This window comes from Nicotiana tabacum, chromosome 24 (genome assembly GCF_000715075.1).
Source record: "Nicotiana tabacum cultivar K326 chromosome 24, ASM71507v2, whole genome shotgun sequence".
NCBI classification, from domain to species: Eukaryota; Viridiplantae; Streptophyta; class Magnoliopsida; order Solanales; family Solanaceae; genus Nicotiana; species Nicotiana tabacum.
In genome coordinates this window covers 47645593-47664924 of record NC_134103.1, presented here as the reverse complement: position 1 = coordinate 47664924, position 19332 = coordinate 47645593, and the positions used below count along the sequence as shown (strand labels likewise).

General features: G+C 40.2%; 1 long non-coding RNA gene across 1 annotated transcript; it reads left to right on the top strand.

Moving 5' to 3' along the window:
- The first annotated feature begins 8908 nt into the window (after positions 1–8908).
- On the top strand, positions 8909–17907 carry LOC142161717 (uncharacterized). Its single transcript, XR_012706866.1, has 3 exons — positions 8909–9210; positions 10751–10859; positions 17717–17907. It is a non-coding gene; the product is annotated as an uncharacterized LOC142161717 (long non-coding RNA).
- Positions 17908–19332: the final 1425 nt, after the last annotated feature.

Sequence of the window (19332 nt, the reverse complement as noted above, 5' to 3'; positions counted from 1 at the left end):
TGTTTCCTGCAGACCTACCGGGGATGCCACCCGACAGGGATATTGATTTCTGCATTGATTTGGCTCCGAGCACTCAGCCCATTTCCATTCCGCCATACCGCATGGCCCCACCAGAGTTAAAAGAATTGAAGGAACAGTTGCAAGATTTGCTTTACAAGGGCTTTATTAGACCTAGTGTATCGCCCTGGGGTGCGCTAGTTTTGTTCGTGAAGATGAAGGATGGATCTATGAGGATGTGTATAGATTATCGGCAGTTGAACAAATTCACTATCAAGAACAAGTATCCGTTGCCGAGGATTGATGATTTGTTTGATCAGCTTCAGGGCGCCAATGTATTTTCAAAGATTGATTTGAGATCTGGCTACCATCAGTTGAGGATTAGGACATCCGATGTCCCTAAGATAACTTTTCGAACGCGGTATGGGCACTATGAGTTTCTGGTGATGTCCTTTGGGTTGACCAATGCCCTAGCAGCATTTATGGACTTGATGAACCGAGTGTTCAAGCCTTACCTAGATTCATTTGTGATTGTGCTTATTGATGACATCTTGGTATACTCCCGCAGTCGGGAGGAGCATGAGCAGCACCTCCAGATAGTGCTCCAGACTCTGAGGGACAGTCAATTGTATGCTAAATTTTTGAAGTGCGAGTTTTGGTTGGATTCAGTTGCTTTCTTGGGTCACGTCGTATCAGCAGAGGGTATTCAGGTGGATCCTAAGAAGATTGAGGCAGTCAACAACTGGCCTAGACCCACTTCAGCCACGGAGATCAGGAGCATCTTGGGTTTGGCGGGTTATTACCGTCGGTTTGTGAAGGGGTTTTCATCTATAGCAGCCCCGATGACTAGGTTGACCTAGAAGGGTGCCCCATTCAGATGGTCGGACGAGTGTGAGGCAAACTTTCAGAAGCTCAAGACAGCCATGACTTCAGCACCGGTGTTGGTATTACCATTAGGGTCAGGATCTTACACGGTATATTGTGATGCCTCCCGTGTTGGGCTCGGAGTAGTATTGATGCAGGAGGGCATGGTGATTGCATATGCGTCTCGTCAGTTGAAGGTTCATGAGAAAGTTTACCCTGTCCATGACTTAGAGTTAGCAGCCATTGTTCACGCGCTAAAGATTTGGAGGCACTATCTTTATGGCGTGTCGTGTGAGGTTTTCACGGATCATCGCAGCCTTCAGTATCTGTTCAAGCAGAAGGATCTCAATTTGAGGCAGAAGAGATGGTTAGAGCTATTGAAAGACTATGATATCACTATATTGTACCATCCGGGAAAGGCCAATGTGGTGGACGATGCATTGAGTAGAAAAGTAGTGAGTATGGGCAGCCTTGCATTCATTCCAGTCGGTGAGAGACCGCTAGCTTCAGATATTCAGACTTTGGCCAATCAGTTTGTGAGGTTGGATATTTTAGAGCCCAGCCGTGTTCTAGCATATACAGTTGCTCGGTCTTCCTTGTTTGAGCGTATCAGAGATCGGCAGTATGATGACCCTCACTTGATGGTCCTTAGGGACACAGTTCGGCACGGTGGTGCCAAGCAAGTTACCATTTGAGATAACGGCGTTTTGAGGATGCAGGGTCGTGTGTATGTGCCTAACGTTGATGGGCTTCATGAGTTGATCCTTGAGGAGGCTCACAGTTCTCGGTATTCTATTCACACGGGCGCTGCCAAGATGTACCAGGACCTGCGGCAACATTATTGGTGGAAGAGGATGAAGAAAGATATAGTTGCTTACATGGCTCGGTGCTTGAATTGTCAGCAGGTGAAATATGAGCATCAGAGACCCGGTGGTTTACTTCAGCAGATGGAGATTCCTGAGTGGAAGTGGGAGCGTATCACTGTGGACTTTGTTGTTGGACTCCGACGGACTCAGAGGAAGTTCGATGCTATATGGGTTATTGTGGATAGGCTGATTAAGTCAGCGCACTTCATTCATGTGGCAGTTACCTATTCCTTAGAGCGATTAGCAGAGATTTATATTCGAGAGATCGTCCGTCTTCACGGTGTGCCCGTGTCTATCATTTCTGATCGAGGTACACAGTTTACCTCGCACTTTTGGAGGGCAATACAGTGTGAGTTGGGTATGCGGGTTGAGTTGAGCACAACATTCCATCCTCAGACGGACGGGAAGTCCGAGCATACTATTCAGATCTTGGAGGATATGCTCCGTGCTTGTGTCATAGATTTAGGAGGATCGTGGGATCAGTTCTTGCCCCTTGCAGAGTTTGCCTACAATAATAGCTACCAGTTGAGCATTCAGATAGCTCCCTATGAGGCATTATATGGTAGATGGTGCAGGTCGCCAGTTGGGTGGTTTGAGCCGGGGAAGGCTCGGTTGTTGGGTACAGATTAAGTACAGGAGGCCTTGGACAAGGTCAAGATTATACAGGATCGACTTCGTTTAGCTCAGTCCAGGCAGAAGAGTTATGCCGACCGTAGAGTTCGTGATGTGGCATTCATGGTCGGGGAGAGAGTATTGCTTCGGGTATCGCCCATGAAGAGTGTCATGAGGTTTGGGAAGAAGGGCAAGTTTAGCCCTAGGTATATCGGGCCATTTGAGATTCTCGAGAGAGTGGGGAGGTGGCTTATAGACTTGCGTTGCCCCCAGGGTTCTCATCAGTTCATCAAGTATTTCATGTGTCCATGCTCCGGAAGTATCATGGTGACCCGTCCCACGTATTAGATTTCAGCTCTGTCCAGTTGGATAAGGATTTGACTTATGAGGAGGAGCCGGTAGCCATTCTAGACCGGCAGGTTCGACAGCTGAGGTCGAAGAGTTATCCTTCAGTTCTACTACAGTGGAGAGGTCAGCCTGTTGAGGCAGCTACTTGGGAGTCCGAGCCGGACATGCGGAGTAGATATCCCCACTTGTTGGCCAGTTCAGGTACTTTTCTATGTTCGTTCGAGAACGAATGTTTGTTTTAGAGGTGAAGATTATGATGACCCAAAGGGTCATCTTGTATTTTAGGACTTAATTCCACACTCGTTAGCCTTAAAAATCTTATATTTATCCTCCTCGATTTGCATGCGCAGTCCGAGCGTAATTCCGGAAAGACTTTATGTGGAAGATAGGAGAAATAATAATTTTTGGAATTTAAAAGTGATTTTTAGTTGACTTTGGTCAACATTTTGTGTAAACGGACCCGGACCCGCATTCCAATGGTCCCGGTGGATCCGTAATAAAATATGGGATTTGGGCATATGCCCGGAATCGAATTCCGAGGACCATAGCCCGAGAAATGAATTTTAGACTAAAATAGAATTTTAGAAAATTAATGGTTTTAAAGTATATGCTTAATGCTTGATTTTGATGGTATCGAGCCCGTATTTTGGTTCTGGAGCCCGGTACAGGTCCGTTATAATATCTGAACTATGTCTGTGAAATTTGGTGAGAAACGAAGTTTAAATGATGTGATTCGGACCTTCGGTTGTGAAAATAGTAACGTTAAGTGTTCTCGGGAATTTCATTGATTTTGATGCTAAATCTATAGTGTTAGATGTTATTTTGGCGATTTGAGCGCATGAACAAGTCCGTATGATGTTGTTAGACTTGAGTGCATGCTTGGTTTGGAGCCCCGGGGGCTCAGGTGAGTTTCGGATAGGCTACGTGGTGATTTGCACTTAGAAAATCTGAGATTTTGTTGCAGCAGCTGTTCTGGTGTTCCCTTCTTCATGTTCGCGTAGGTAGTGTCGTGAACGCGAAAGGTAAAATGGGGGTAGGGGAATTTTCTTCTTCGCGAACGTGAAGGACTGGTCGCGAACGCGAAGCATTGGGGGTGGTACCCTTCACGAACGCAATCAGTCTATCGCAAATACGATAGTTTAAGTGACCTGGGGGAAGGGGGTCATGTTCTTCTACGCGAATGCGTCCATTGGGTCACGAACTTGAAGGCTTGGAGGGAGCTGCCTTATGCGAACGTGTAGAAAGACTCGCGAACGCGAAGGCCTTAGGCCGCTGTGCATCGCGATCGCGACATGCCTCTCGCGAATGCGATGAAGGCCTGTCGAGTGTTTTAAAACAGACTTCAAAGACGGGATTTGTTAAAAATTTCACATTTTCTTCACTTGAACTCAACCTTGGGCAATTTTTGAAGTGGGAATTCAACACCAAATCATATGTTCGTGTTCTTAAACTCATTCCTTTCAATTTCCATCAACACCCACTAGATTTTTAGGCCTAAATCTTGTTCTTTAAGGGTAAAAATTAGGGATTTTAGGAGAATTGGGGATTTTATAAATTTGAGAATTTAGACTTCGATTTGGGGTCGGATTCCGGAACTAATGACATATTCGGGCTCGAGGGTGAATGGGTAAATGGAGTTTGGTCCGAACCTCGAGTTTGGACCAAGCGGCCCCGGGGTCGATTTTTGACTTTTTGAGAAAATTTGGGAAATCTGTAATTCTTCATTAAAGTTGATTCATTTAGCGATAATTGATGGTATTAAGCTATTTGTGACTAGATATGAGTGAGTTGGAGGTGAATTCTAAGGGAAAAGCGGTACTTGAGCAGTGAGTGGCCTGCGAATCGAGGTAAGTGTCGTGTCTAACTTTGGCTTGAGGGAATAGGAATTATGTGTTTATTTGCTACGTGTTTGGTTGTTAAATAAGATGTATAGGTGAGGTGCCGAGCATCTATACATCGTTGTCGAGTCATAGCTTGCGAGTGAAATTCTATTCTTGTCTATTTTGTAGCCTTAAATTCTACTATCCATGCTTAGCGGGTTATTTGAAATATTGGGTGACTTATATCTAGTTTCACTGAGATTTGGTAACTTTCGAATATTGATTCAAGGTTGAGGTTACATTGTGCTATTGATTATGGGTAAAATACTGGTTTCTTTGTGATACTCCTATCTATCTGTTGTTATTGATTCTGTGATTTATGAGGAGGAGTGTAAAGCACGAAGGGTGATGCCGTGCATGCATTATTTATATTGTGAGGAAGAGTGTAAAGCATGAAGGGTGATGTCATGCCGTGATATGTGAGTGTTAATGCACGAAAGGTGATGCCGTACCATAATTTGTGAGTGATAAAGCACGAAGGGTGATGCCGTGTATATTATGAGAGGTTTAATGCACGAAGGGTGATGCCATGTTGTTCTATTTATTTATTTGGTGAGGTTGAGAGTAAAACCACAAAGGGTGATACCGTGCAGTTTTCCTTTGCTGTTTTATTTGCTCAATTCGTTTAAGGATTTTCGATTTAATTCTGTCTTTTTATTATTCTCACTCTTTATATTGTATTCTCCCACTGTATGTCCCCTTCCCATTATTTCTGCGTTATTTCTTTATTTACTGTTGTTGCCACTAGCATGATTATATTGTTCAGGTTATATGTGGGTGTCTTGTCCTAGCCTCGTCACTACTTCGCCGAGGTTAGGCTCGACACTTACCAGTACATGGGGTCAGTTGTACTGATGCTGCACTCTGCACTTTCTGTGCAGATTTTGGTACCGGCTCAGGTTGATCGAGATTTTGGTACCGGCTCAGGTTGATCGAGATTTTGCTATTGGTTCGCTGTCCGGAGACTCAAGGTAGATCTGTCGGCATTCACAGATCTTGAAGTCCCCATCTATCTTTTATGTCCTACTGTTTTCTTTCATTCAGATAATTATATTTCTTTCGGACTATTACTTGTATTAAATTCTAGAATGCTCGTGAATTGTGACTCCACATCCGGGTGGTAGTAATTAATATAGTTTTATAATATTTCACACTTATTATATTTCATCTTAGTTAATTATTGTTATTTACTGAATGGGAATAAGGAATTGGTTTAATAATTCTCTAACGTTGGCTTGCCTAGCAAGTGAAATGTAAGGTGCCATCACGGTCCCGTCGGATGGAAAATTTCGGGTCGTGACATGCACGCCCACACGCCCGTCACCTAGCATGTGCGTCACCTCAACACCAATCACATAACATGTAATTCGGGGTTTCATACCCTCAGAATCAAGTTTAGAAGTGTTACTTATCTCAAACCGTGTAAATCCCTACTCCAACAAGCCCTTACCTCGCGAAACAGCCTCCAAATGCCTCAAATCAAGCCACAAACAGTTCGATACAATCAACACGAGCTAAAGGAATCAATTCCATAGGAAATTACTAAGTTCTTAATTAAAAGTCAAAAATTCAACTCAAAAGTCGGCCCCTAGGCCCACGTCTCGGAATCCAACAAAAGTCATAAAATCCAGAAGCCCATTCAACCACAAGTCCAACCATACCAAATTTATCAAAATCCGATACCAAATCGTCGCCCAAATTTCCAATTTAAACTCTCCAAATCTCTAGCCTCAAAGTCCCAAAATTACACCTCAAAACTACACAATCTAGGTGGTAAATTTAATGGAGAAACATAATTATTGAATAAATTTAACCACAAGTGACTTACCTCAAGAATCCCTTCGAAATACCTCTCAAAAATCGGCCATATCCGAGTTTGCAAAGTCAAGAAATGATAAAACCCTCAAAACCTAACTTTTATATTATGTCTAGGCTTTCTCGCTTCTGCGACAACTTACCCGCACCTGCGGCTTCACGGGCGAGACCAAAGCATCCGCTCCTGCGATTGGCTTCACTCATGCGGACCAAAATTCCGCACATGTGGACTCACTTCTACGAGCACACTGCCGCTTCTGCGGAGCCAGCTCCCTTTCCCATTTCCACTTCTGCGTTCATCACTTCGCACCTGCGACCTCGCAGGTGCGGGAATATTCTTCGCACCTGCGAGCACTGCCCAGCTCCACTCCTGGCCGCTTCTACAATGGCTGGTGTGCACATGCGGCTTCACACCTACGATCAAAACCTTCGCAGGTGTGATTGCACCAGACCTGGTGCTTCAGCAATCTCTCAAACTCCAAATTCGATCTGATAATCGTGTGAACTCCACCCGAGGCCCCCGGGACCTCAATCAATACCAGCAAGTCCTAAAATACGATACGAACTTAGTCGAGCCTTCAAATCACATCAAACAACGCTAAAACCACGAATTGCACATCGATTCAAGCCTAATGAACTTTTAAAATTTCAACTTCTACATCCGCTGTCGAAACCTATCAAATCACGTCCGATTGACCTCAAATTTTGCACACAAGTCACAAATGACACCATGGACCTACTCCAACTCCCGACAGTAACCATAAAGTCCACTTTCGATCAAACTCCAAAATTTTCAACTTTCGCCATTTCAAGCCTAATTCAACTACAGACCTCTAATTCACAATCCGGACACACTCCTGAGTCGAAAATCATCCAACGGAGCTAATGGAACCATCAAAACTTCATTCTAGAGTCGTTTACACATAAGTCAATATCCGGTCAACTTTTTCAACTTAAGCTTTCAACCCTTGAGACTAAGGGTTTCATCTCATTCTGAAACCTCTCCAGACCCGAACCAGCTACCGCGGCAAGTCACATAACAACAATTAAGCAGGGAATGAACAGTAAATAGGGAACGGGGCTACAATTCTCAAAATGACCGATCGGGTCGTTACAGACGATAAATCTAATGTCCTTCCTTAATGTTAAAAGATGCATATGGAAAATGGTGCAGATGAATGTTACTTCATTAAGCGTCTGTTTATCACGTTTTACTTTTAAGGAAATTGATTCCTTATAGAACCATTTTCTATCTTTTAGTAACGGCCTCTTTTGTTGTGACATGGTGGCTATGCATGTACACTGGTTGCTCGAGATCCTATTGCAATATGCCATGTGGCTGGGAAACACTAGACCAATAGGTACACAAATGGCAACCTAGTGTGAGATTGTTCTCAAAATGTTTATGTGTAGTTTACCACACTAATTATAGGTGTCTTCAACACCCATGCCTAAATTTATAAAAACCAGGTGGTAAGGAAAAGTCGTACCACTTTTATAAATTTTTTCCAAAGGATATTCTTATTTTACATATGAATATCTGTGAATATCATTTAGAATTATAGCAATTGAAATAACTGCAGAAAAGATCACGTTTTAACTTCCATATTCTAGCACATAAATGCCTTAACTGCAAGGCCTATAATATAAGACATACATGAGTTGGCCCCAGTTCATGCTCATCTAAAATATAAGAGATTTCCTAATGAGGTTCTTACTTGAGACGTAGATCTGAAGTATCTTACCTTTTGTTTATCCCAAATATTTATTGTCGAAAACGACAGTTTTAACTTGCAACCAAGGAAGGTTGTAATTTGCAATCAGGAAAGACACACCAGCATAAGAATGGAAAGAAGACTTTGATAGCCATACCATTTGATATTGTTTTATGGAGCTTATGAAATGGGAGAGAGGTCGTCAAATATCCTAAGCCACAATTGATGTCACTAAATTAGACTATTCTATTTTGTTTTAAAATCTGTCAAACCTATACATTTGTTTGGGACAGTTTGTATATCATTATCTTGCAATATTTATATCTGATTTGATACTAACCGAGATGCATTAATTTTTATTATCTACAAATTTATTTTAAAACTAAGTTGATAAAAACAATTAGTTTTAAGTTTCGCAATACTGGGCTCGTGCTGGCGCGGGCCATTTTTGCTTAGTATTAGTAATGGACAGCTCGGTGCACTAAGCTCCCGCTCTGCCCAGGGTCGGAGAAGCGTCGGACCACAAGGGTCTATTATTTATAGCCTTACCCTGCATTTTTGCAAGAGGCTATTTTTACGGCTCGAACCCGTGACCTCCTGGTCACATACCAGCAATTTTACCCTACCATTTTCGTGTAGTAATAAGTTTGTAAAAAGATGATTTTATTTATAATTTTAATAAACTTAAATTATAACTTGTAATGAAAATACAAAAATATTATAAGCAAATCACTTAGGTAAAAAGAACAAAATATCATTTATAATATTATATAGAGAGGGGATTGGAAATATTGTCTAGGGGAGAAAAATATTACTGTTTAAAGTCGGAGAATGAGTTTGATTTTTGGGGATGCGAATCATTATCACCCTACCAATAATAATTATCATTGTGATTAAAAGCCTATTTTGGGGGTTTACCAAATTTCCTTTCCCGCCACCGAATCCCCATTTCTTTGGAGAAGGGTTGCCCCCAAAATCTGCAGCGAATAGTAGAAACTAGAAGAAGAAATGGAGTTCACACTCAGTGGGAATGCACTGAAGACATTCGGCCGATCCATCACGTGCCTCGCACGCATTGGCAATGAGCTCGTCATTCAAACCTCTCCTCCTCAGGTGAACACTACTTTGGTTTATTTATTTATTTCTTTTCAGAGCATTAGAATCAACTAATTGATCATAACTTTATAATTTCCTTGATAGTCCCTTAGTGTTTGGTGCTCTGTAATAATTTAGCTGAAGAACTAAAAGTATATGAATGTAATTTTGGGATTGATTTGGCTCCATAACTTCGTGCTCTTATAGTAATTAGGGTTTTGTTATTAACGAATTTGTATAAAGAAGCTTCAGGTTATGTTGTGGGCATATGAGGCATAAACTAAAATAAACGAAAGTTGGACCTTGATTGATGCAATATCCAAGCATGAAAACCGTTGTCCCATGAAAAAAACTTATTTGTGCCCATTTTTTGCACCGAGCAAATGAATGTAAGATCTTGTATATAAACTTGTACAACTTAAATCATATGTATTCACACTTTAAATTGCTTGGTTTCGCCTAAATCACATAAGTATATTCCCACCTCCAAGCCTGGTTATAAAGACCTAGCGCAGAGAGTTGTTGTTGTTGTTGGTAGTAATACAATAATAGAGTTACAAACTTCTACAGGGGAGCAAATATTTGTCCCGATTTGTACCTAGGATATATAATGTTGGGTTCCATATTTAGGATCAGACTCTTGATAATTGAGCTAACCCCCTTCGAAATTAAGATATTTGTCAATTTACAATAAATTACATCATTTTCTGATATAACAAGGTAATGATGATATGATTTAAGCTAAATGAAAGAAATGAGAATTCATATTGCCCACCCCAATTTCTTTGGGATTGAGGCGTAGTAGTTGTTGTTATATCTGATATAACAAGGTCCCTAACCCTTTGAAATTTTAATAAGAGGAGATGATTGAACATTATTTGACAAGGGGCAAATCAGTGTTGTCAAAGCCGCGCTTTAAGTGAGTTTAAGCCTTGAAGCGAGGCGCAAAGCATGTTGAGGCTTCAGTGTCATCATCAAGGCTCTAAGGCATACTTTCCTTACCAATGAGCGTACTTCTGAAGAGGCGACACTAAACAATTGATATTTCACTATATTGTTATTTTTCTTTTAGTTTCTTTGTCCTCATATTTGTTACTCATGCTTATAAATAATTATTCCTCTTAGACTGCACATATATATTTTTATATATTTTTCTATTTATGCCTTTCTTCATTAAAGGCCACACTTTATTTGCGCTTTGCGCTTAAAATCTCGGCAAACCTTAGAGTTTTTTTGCGTTTTTCGCCTTGGATAACACTGGGGCAAATTGGTTTCATCTTGTTAAATCGGAAACCATCAAAATGGATGTGAAATTAAAGTTCCCAGTTCATTGTCTCTTTATTTTTGGCAGCTCACATGTCACACTCTCAACTCCTCAAGATCTGCCTATCAATAAAAGACATTTGAAACTGATTTTTTTATGTCTACGCCGTCTTGGGTCCACAGGTGCAATGTTGTGTGCTCTTGAAGGTATATGCTTTTAGCAATGCAATGCTGCATAGTCTAAAATGTGCTGGTTACCGGGCTGCCGAATTTTTACTTACCCTGATTTTTGCAGGCCATTTGTTCTGTTTTAAGAACACCAATTGCTAGTATTGATCATTTGAGTGTGTCATTGTCTAATCCTGATGCATCAAAGGTGCAGTGGACATTGAACTGCCATAATGGTAAGACTTTCTCTATAGTATTTCTTTTTATTTTTTTCCAACTTTTTCGGGATTTAACCAAATAGAAGGAAAATACATTCTCTGGTTAGGAGCTATAGATTAGGACAAAGCATCTTTAATTTGATGGATGGACCATGTAGATACTCTAGTGTCAAAGGTCTGGTAAATGTTGCTATGATTCTCATGAATCAATGGTCACATTTTTGTCTTCTATGCTTTTTCTTCACATTTTGGTCACAGGGTGATATAGTACCAAAAGGGAGAAGATAGAAAGGTAAACGAAACGTCAGAACGGAGAGAAACTAAGAAAGAAAGCTAAGAGGGACAACATAACGGCTCATATCGAACTGCTAAGGTATTGTCCGCTCTGGCCAAACCTTTGGGGCCTCACATTTTTGTACCCTTGGGCTTTAGTCCAAAAGGCGCTTCAACAATTGAAATCCATTGACGCCTTTTATGGCCTCTAACTTTCCCTTCCTACTCAGATATGGGATTTGCCTAAGGAAAGTATCATAGTGAACCTCCTTTCGAATTCAATGATTAGCAACCTGTAGGCTGTTACGAGGTATGGTCTCTGAATAACGGCCCATGCCTAATTGCCAAGGTATTATCAGCTCTGGTCTAACCTTTGGGATTGTCCATTTGGTTATAATCTAAAAGACCCCTCAAAAATTGAATTCCCAGCTCGTCCTTTTAGGCCCCTAACATTCCCCTCCTATTCCAATGTGGTAATTGATCTAAAACAAGCTCACGTCGAACCCCCTTCGAGTTCAAAAACCAACCAATGGTTCTTAGACTATTATATTCATTAGCACAATATACACTATGTTCCTATTTATAAACTTTACCTCATAAAAATAATAATGTTCCTATTTATAAATTAGGGAACAGGAACAAAGTAGAACTCTTAAGAGAACTGAGATTCAATATTGAACAAAAGGACAACGGTACAATCAAACTAAATTTTGTAATAATACTGCGGGATAAAATATATTTATCTAATCATAATCTGGTTAAAGAATAAAAACTAAATAAATATAAACTAATCTGAAAAAATCTACAGTCTGATATAAAATATCTCTTTTTAGAAGCTGCATCATGCTGTCTTGGTGGACGAAAACTCGACCCACTGTAATCAATAATTAGAATAAATCGAACAGAATGATAGTATTATCTTGGCTGTTGATCCTTTCACTGAGTGATAGTTTTTGTGGGTTCTTTTTGAGAAGGGTTTCCTTTTGGATGGTTTTCATGTTTATGTATGGGAAAAAAATTAGTGAATCACCTTACATTAACTCAGTATTGAGCAGAAAGACAAGTTCCTCAAGGTGGTCAAATCGTTACTGTCTTGCAGAACCTTAAATTGTCTCCAACTTCCAAAATTTCAAAATAATTGAGAGTGATAGTCGAGATAACCTCCCTACCATTGTTGCACGGATGTCGTGAAACCAGTGTTGTTAAAGGCAAAAAGCTCTAAAAAGCGCTCTAGGTCTATTGGAGCTTTAAGCGCAAAACGCAACTTAAGTGTGGGCTTTAGTAAAAAAGGAGCAATGAAGGACAAAAATAAAAATATATAAGTAATTTCAGAAAAAGTAATAAATTCATTCTTAATATTTTCGTCAACAACTAATACACTTATTTGCCGATTATATTTGTTGTTTAGTAATACTCCATTCAAGATAGGACTCATGGGCAATGAGTGCTCACGCGTTAGTGAATTCCCTACACTGAAGTGTAGCTTAAGCGAAGCGAAACACCGTCCTTGAGCTTTTCTAGTCTTCAGGGCTTAGGCACGCCTTAAATGAGCCTTTGACAAAAACAAGTTTCAGTTGAATGCTGAGGATAGGGTTATTTGTTAGAGGAGAGCGTGATGATTATGTTCACAAGTATGGATATTAAGAGTGTGACGCGATGAATTAGAATTTATGCTCCTATACAAAGATCGACGTAGTACCAAAAAGAGATAGGAGAAAGGTAAAGAAAAGATACGGAGGGGAATTTATTGGAGAGGTGAGAGAGAGATATATAATAAAAAGATCAGTAGTTTTCAGATCCTATTATAGAGAGGAAACACTGAACAAGGTAAAACTCATAAGATAATTAAGACTAATCTAATTAACAGCTTGTTTGGATGGTTGTTACTCATTTTATTGTATCGTATTGTTACTTTAAATACAATGTTTGTTTTGATTGTTACTTAAATTTTATTGTATCGTATCGTTAAATCCGTCGTTACATAACGACAAAATGTGTCACTTTATGTAACGACCGATTTGGTGTGGTCGCGTCGTTACCTTGTCTTTTTATCTCAATCTCACCCTTCATTATTATTAAATAATTTTATTTTATCATTTACCCTACTTTTTTATATAGTAATTTTACCTTGTGTCATAATTTTTCTTTATAATATTGTAAGTTTATTTTTCATATTGCTGGTGTGTGATATCATGAAACGATAGCAAACGACACAATCTATCCAAACATTATATTTATCAAATGATACAGTACAATACAATACAATACGATACGATACATTATGAAACGATACGTAACAACCATCCAAACAAGCTGTAAATGATAAAGATAATTACAAACTAAAGCAAGTTATAATAACAATGAATAAGATGTAATAAATGAAAAGTTCAAGTATAATCTAATAGATAAATTTGACATATCATAAGAATCTAAAAAGATAATTACAAAATAATTGTAAAATTAATGTGGAAATTGATATGGAAATTTAGCAAGATAATCTCAAAAGTAAACAATAGTTTGGCTTTTCTAGTATAAAATCTCTTATATCTTTAGGGATGCATCTTAAGGAACCTGGGTTTTCCAAGTATGAAATTTGAAACAACTTAAAAATAATAGATGTTACGTACTTTTTTTTCCAGATTCTTAAAGGAGTATCATTGGAATATTGCGACTATGTAGTTTGTCATATTTTAATCTCCTGGAAGTGTTATGCTTACGTTTGTTATATATTAATCTCCTGGAAGTAATGCTTAATATTTTTATTTGTAATAGTTTTCAACATTTTCTGTTTTAAACTTTCCTGAGCACTTATTAGCAGTCTTTGAGTTGAGCTTTCACAATTTTTTTTTATTTATTTCATTGATGACATTTAATCACAATTTTGTTGCTGTAAAATAGTGCTTGTGTTTTATGGAGGTCTTTGTAATGTTTGCTGAACCTTCTTTTTTGTTTCTTCTTTTGCAAATTTTCTATCAGCTTTCCTTTCTTTCTGTGAGGGATGTGAAGTAGACATACAGTTCTATTTTGATAAAGCTGGCGAGTAAGATAATCTTACACTTCTCCATTGACATCAGTTCGTTGTTTTTTTTACCCTGTCCTTGTCTTCAGTAAGAGGAACTCTATGCGTTTAGGATATGTTATGATCCGACCGGTCGTTTTGAGAATCAACATTTCGTTCGGTGGTTTAAGGTCTCGAGTAGTTTCGTATTGTGTATTATGACTTGTGTGTGGTCGAGTTCGGATTTCGGATGATTCGGGATTGATTTGGGAGAATAATTCTTGTTTTAGAAGTTTAAGTGAAAAGAGTTGATCAGAATTTGACTTTTGTATAGACGACTCTGGAATGGTGGTTTGATGATTACAATAGTTTCGTATGGTATTTTTTGACTTAGGCGTATGTCCGGATTTGGATTCGGAGGTCCGTAGGTTGGTTTGATGCATTTTGGCAAAAATTAGAAAGTTGAAGGTTTGGAAGATTGAGAGGTTTGACGGAGTTTACCTTGTTGATATCGGGTTCGAATTTCGGTTACAGGAGTTGGTATAGCTATGTTGTATCATTTGGAACATGCATGCAAAATTTGACGTCATTCCGGGTTGGTTTGATATGTTTCGGCGCGAGTTATAGAAGTTGAAAGTTCATTAAGTTCGATTTGAGGTGCGATTCGTTATTTTGACGTTGTTTAATATGATATGAGGCCTCGAGCAGGTCCACGTTATGTTATGGCACTTGTTGGTATGTTCGGACGGGGTCCCGGGGAGGGAGGGGGCTCGGATCATTTGGATCATGTTGAGAGAAGCTGGTTGAGGGCAAGATCTGGTGAGGTCGCACATGCAGACCACTGGGTGCAGGTGCGGAGGAAAAGGGGCGCAGAAGCGAGATAATTGGGAGTTGGGGTTTTGAGCATCTGCGATATCATTCCCGCAGATGTGGCTACACAAGCATGAGTTGGTACGCACAGGTGCGAATATGAGCTGGGTTGGAAGTCTTCGCAGATGCAAAGTATTTGTCGCAAAAGTGACTGCGCAAGCGCTCTTCTTGGTTCGCAGAAGCGACATCGTAGATGCGGTGTCTTGGACGCAGGTGCGGCCAGTTGTGAGTTTTGTTGTTTGCGCATCTGCGATAAATATTCCGCAGGTGCGGCTTCGCATATGCGACTGTGAGTCCACAAAAGCGGAAGTGCTAGGCAGAAAGGTTACAATTCGAGGGTTTGCTATTTTTATCATATCTTGAGTTGTAGACCTCAGTTTTTGAGCGATTTTGGAGGGGTTCTTCAGGTGTTGGATTGGAGTAAGTGTTCTTTATCCGGATGTGATTATATTTCGCGATTCCATCTTTGTTTTTAACATTTAATTAGTGATTTGAATGGGAAAAAATGAGATTTTTTGTATAAACTTTCAAAAAATTAAAATGAGGATTTGAAGGCCGATTTGATGTCGGAATTTGATAATTTTGGTATGGTTGGACTCGTATTAAAATGGATGTTCGGATTTTGTGAATTTTGTCGGGCTCCATGGTGCTGGCCCGTTGTTGACTTTTTGGGTTGACTTTTTAATATTAATTAAAGATCGAAACTTTATTATTTCGAAATTATTTCCTATAGTTTTTATTTATGATATTAGTTATTTTAGCTAGATTTGAGCCATTCAGAGGTCACACGAGAAGGTCATTTTAAAGTATCGGTTTAGCTTCTTTGAGGTAAGTATCTTGTCTAATTTTGTATGGGGGAACTACCCCTTAGAATTTGAGTCTTTGTGCTAATTGTGTTATTTGAAAGCCATGTACGCGAGGTGACGAGTACATACTCGGGCTTATTTGTGAATATTAACCGGTTTAGACTCTTAGGCTCCTTTCATATATTTATTTGAAATTGTTAGTACATGTTATGTCTTTTATTCGCCATGTCTACTATCACATGCTTTATTTGAAGTTGTCGTTATATGTCACATCCTTTACTTGTTGGGTTTGCTCTTATATGCTTTATTTAAAGTTGTTACCACTTTTATCATCATGCGATCTCTTTTATTGTTGAATTACTCTTAGTTGAAATTGTTGTACATGATATCCTTTTGTTGTCGGGTTATTCTCATGCATTTAGACGTAGTACTAGTTCGTGCCATCTCTCTTTCATTGTTAGCCTAATTCATGCACTAGAATCCAGAGTTTGCCATTTCATGAAAATACTTTCACTATCGTGTTAATCCTTAAATAATTAATCAGAAATGAGGTTATCGAAAGTCATTAATCTATTTTAAATTGAAGTTGTGCTTAAAAGGGGGTGTTGTTCCGTGTGAGTTACTTTCCCGTTCAGTTTGTTATTATTGAGATTTTATACACATTATGTTTGAACCGTGGGCTATTTGTTGTGAAAATATTGATATTGTTGGATCCTTGGAGAGGTTGTGACCTATGGGCACTTGTGTTACGAGTTGATACGTCGTGATGTTGTGATGTTAGCATTTGTGAATTATTGTGTGGTTTGGTTGTGTTATGCGGAGGATAAGGGTGACATTTCATCGTTGTTATGCGGGGCATAAGGGTGGCATCTCACTGTTGTTGAATGTATGGAGTGATAAGGGTGGCTATTATACGGAGAGATACGAGTGGCTATCGGACAGATAAGGGTGAGAAATATTATCGTGTGGGCGGAGTGATAAGGATGGCTAATATATGGAGTGATGCGGGTGGCTATCGGAGAGATAAGGGTGGCTAACGCTATTATTAGGGCAAAGTGATATGGGTGGCTATCGGAGAGCTAATGGTGGAAATGTCAGGGATGATGTGTGATAGCTTGGGAATATTGTGTTTGTGATTTTCATGTGATGGTGTGCTTTTTCTTGTGTATGGCATACACCTTACGTGACTTGTTTTGTTGCCTCGATGAGCTACGTGATGTCTTTGATATTACTTATTGACTTGGGCTGCAGTAGTACACTCGCACAAGCATACACCGTAGCATGCCACTTATACAAGCTCAGGAGTACGAAACTTGACATTTATTGATCATTCCCATGTGTTCTTGTATTATCCGTTTTCATGTTGTTATTGAGCATGTGACCATGTCGGTCAGATTGTGATTGTGAGCCTGTGATCATGCCGGGCGGATTGTGGTTATGAGCTTGTGACCACGCCAGGTGGATTGTGAATTTGATCCGGTGATCATGCCGGGCGTATTGAGATATTGGCACGTGAGTTGTCTGTGCGGTTATGATTTAAGATGTGGGCACGAGCTGCCGTGAGTATATAATAGTGGGTGAAACCCGTGACTTGTGACTATGAGATAAAGTATCATAGAGTGATTTCGTTGTGAAACTCGTGTTAGAACGGCTTGATTAATTGGTTGTCCTTTGTGTTCGTTATTTAGTTTTAACGATACTTCACAGTGTTCTTATTGCTTTACTGTTTTACCACTTGTTGATTCTTATTGCCATTTACTGATTTCTGCTTTCCATTATTAGCTTTATACTTCTATACTGCACAAGTTATTTTGTCTAGTGAGTGTCTTGACTTGTACCTCGTCATTACTCCACCGAGGCTAGTCTTGATACTTACTGGGTACCGACTGTGGTGTACTCATACTATACTTCTGCATATTTTTGTGCAGAGCCAGGTATTGGAGATATCGGACTCGGGCAGAGTTGGCTTGTTGATCGCGATGATTCAAGGTAGAGCTGCTTAGTCGTCGCAGTCCCTTAGAGTCTTTTCCTTTTATTATACTGTCATCATCTATTTGAACAGTATTGTATCTCGATCTTTGAGATCTTTCTATGTATTTAGCTAGAGTTTGTGACTCTGTATTGCCAGTCTTGGGAGGTTGTTATGATTATTGCCGCGTAGGCTTATTCTGCTTTTGTTTCGACATTTATATTAAACTATGTGTCAAGTTATCGTTGTTAAAACTCACTTAACCATTGTTAGTAATCGGCTTACCTAGTCTTAGAGACTAGGTGCCATCACGACGCATGCGGTGGTTTTTTGGGTCATGATAAGTTGGTATCAGAGCTCTAGGTTCATTGATTTTACAAGTCACAAGCAAGTTTAGTAGAGTCTTGCGGATCGGTACGGAGACATTTGTACTTATCTTCAAGAGGCTACGAAACTATTAGGAAAATCCCACTTCTTTCATTTATATCGTGCAGATTTGTTGATTCCGAAGTTTGAGCCATTTTGTCTCTATTCTCTTACAGATGGTGAGGACATGTGCTACCAGATTTGCTAAGCAGACACCCGTTCCCCCTCCTAGGGCTACGAGAAATCGGGGTCCAGGTAGAGGCCGAGGAAGGGCATACGTCACAGCTAGAGCACCTGTCAGAGCAGCAGTTGAAGAAACGCCAGTAGCTTTGGTTGGGGACAGGCACCGGAGGCGCCTATTGTTACCCCTGGACATCAGGAGACTTTAATGCAGTTCCTGAGCATGTTTGGTACATTGGCTCAGGTGGGATTGATCTCCGTTGCACCAGCTACTTCACAGATTAGGGGAGGAGCTCAGATTCCCATCCCGTACTCCAGAGCAACAGGCTCACATTGGTCAGGATCCGGGTGTAGTGTCGGTACAGCCTGTTATTCTGGTTTAGCCTGAGGTCAGGCCAGGGGCATCAAAGGAGGAGTAGAGGAGGCTTAAGAGGTTCAAGACGTATAGTCAGCCTACTTTCAGTGGCACAACTACCGAGGATGCACAGGGATTTCTAGAGAAGTATCATCGTATTCTCCGTACCATGTGTATCTTAAAGGTGAGGGGAGTTGCTTTTACTATATTTTAGGTGTTAGGAGCAGCGTATCAGTGGTGGCAGGTTTATGAGGAGGGTAGATCAGTCGATGCAGCGCCACCCACTTGGGCTTAGTTTACAGAGATGTTTTTAAGGGAGTTTGTTCCCCAGACCCTCCGGGATGCATGGCGTACAGAGTTTGAGAAGCTGCGTCAGGGTACCATGACGGTGTTAGAGTATGCCATCAGGTTCAGTGAGTTATCCTGTCATGTACCTACTTTGGTTCCTACGGTCAGAGAGCGAGTCCAAAGATTCAGTGAGGGGCTCAGTTATGATCTTAGATTCTGCATGACTCGGGAGTTGCAGACTGATACTCCATATCAGGAGGTGGTGGAGATTGCCAGGATGTTAGAGTGTATTCGGGGTGAGGAGAGGGAGGATAAGGAGACCAAGAGATCTCGAGGTTCTGGAGGGTTTAGTGGATTCTACTCTTCAGCTATGATCTATCATGGCA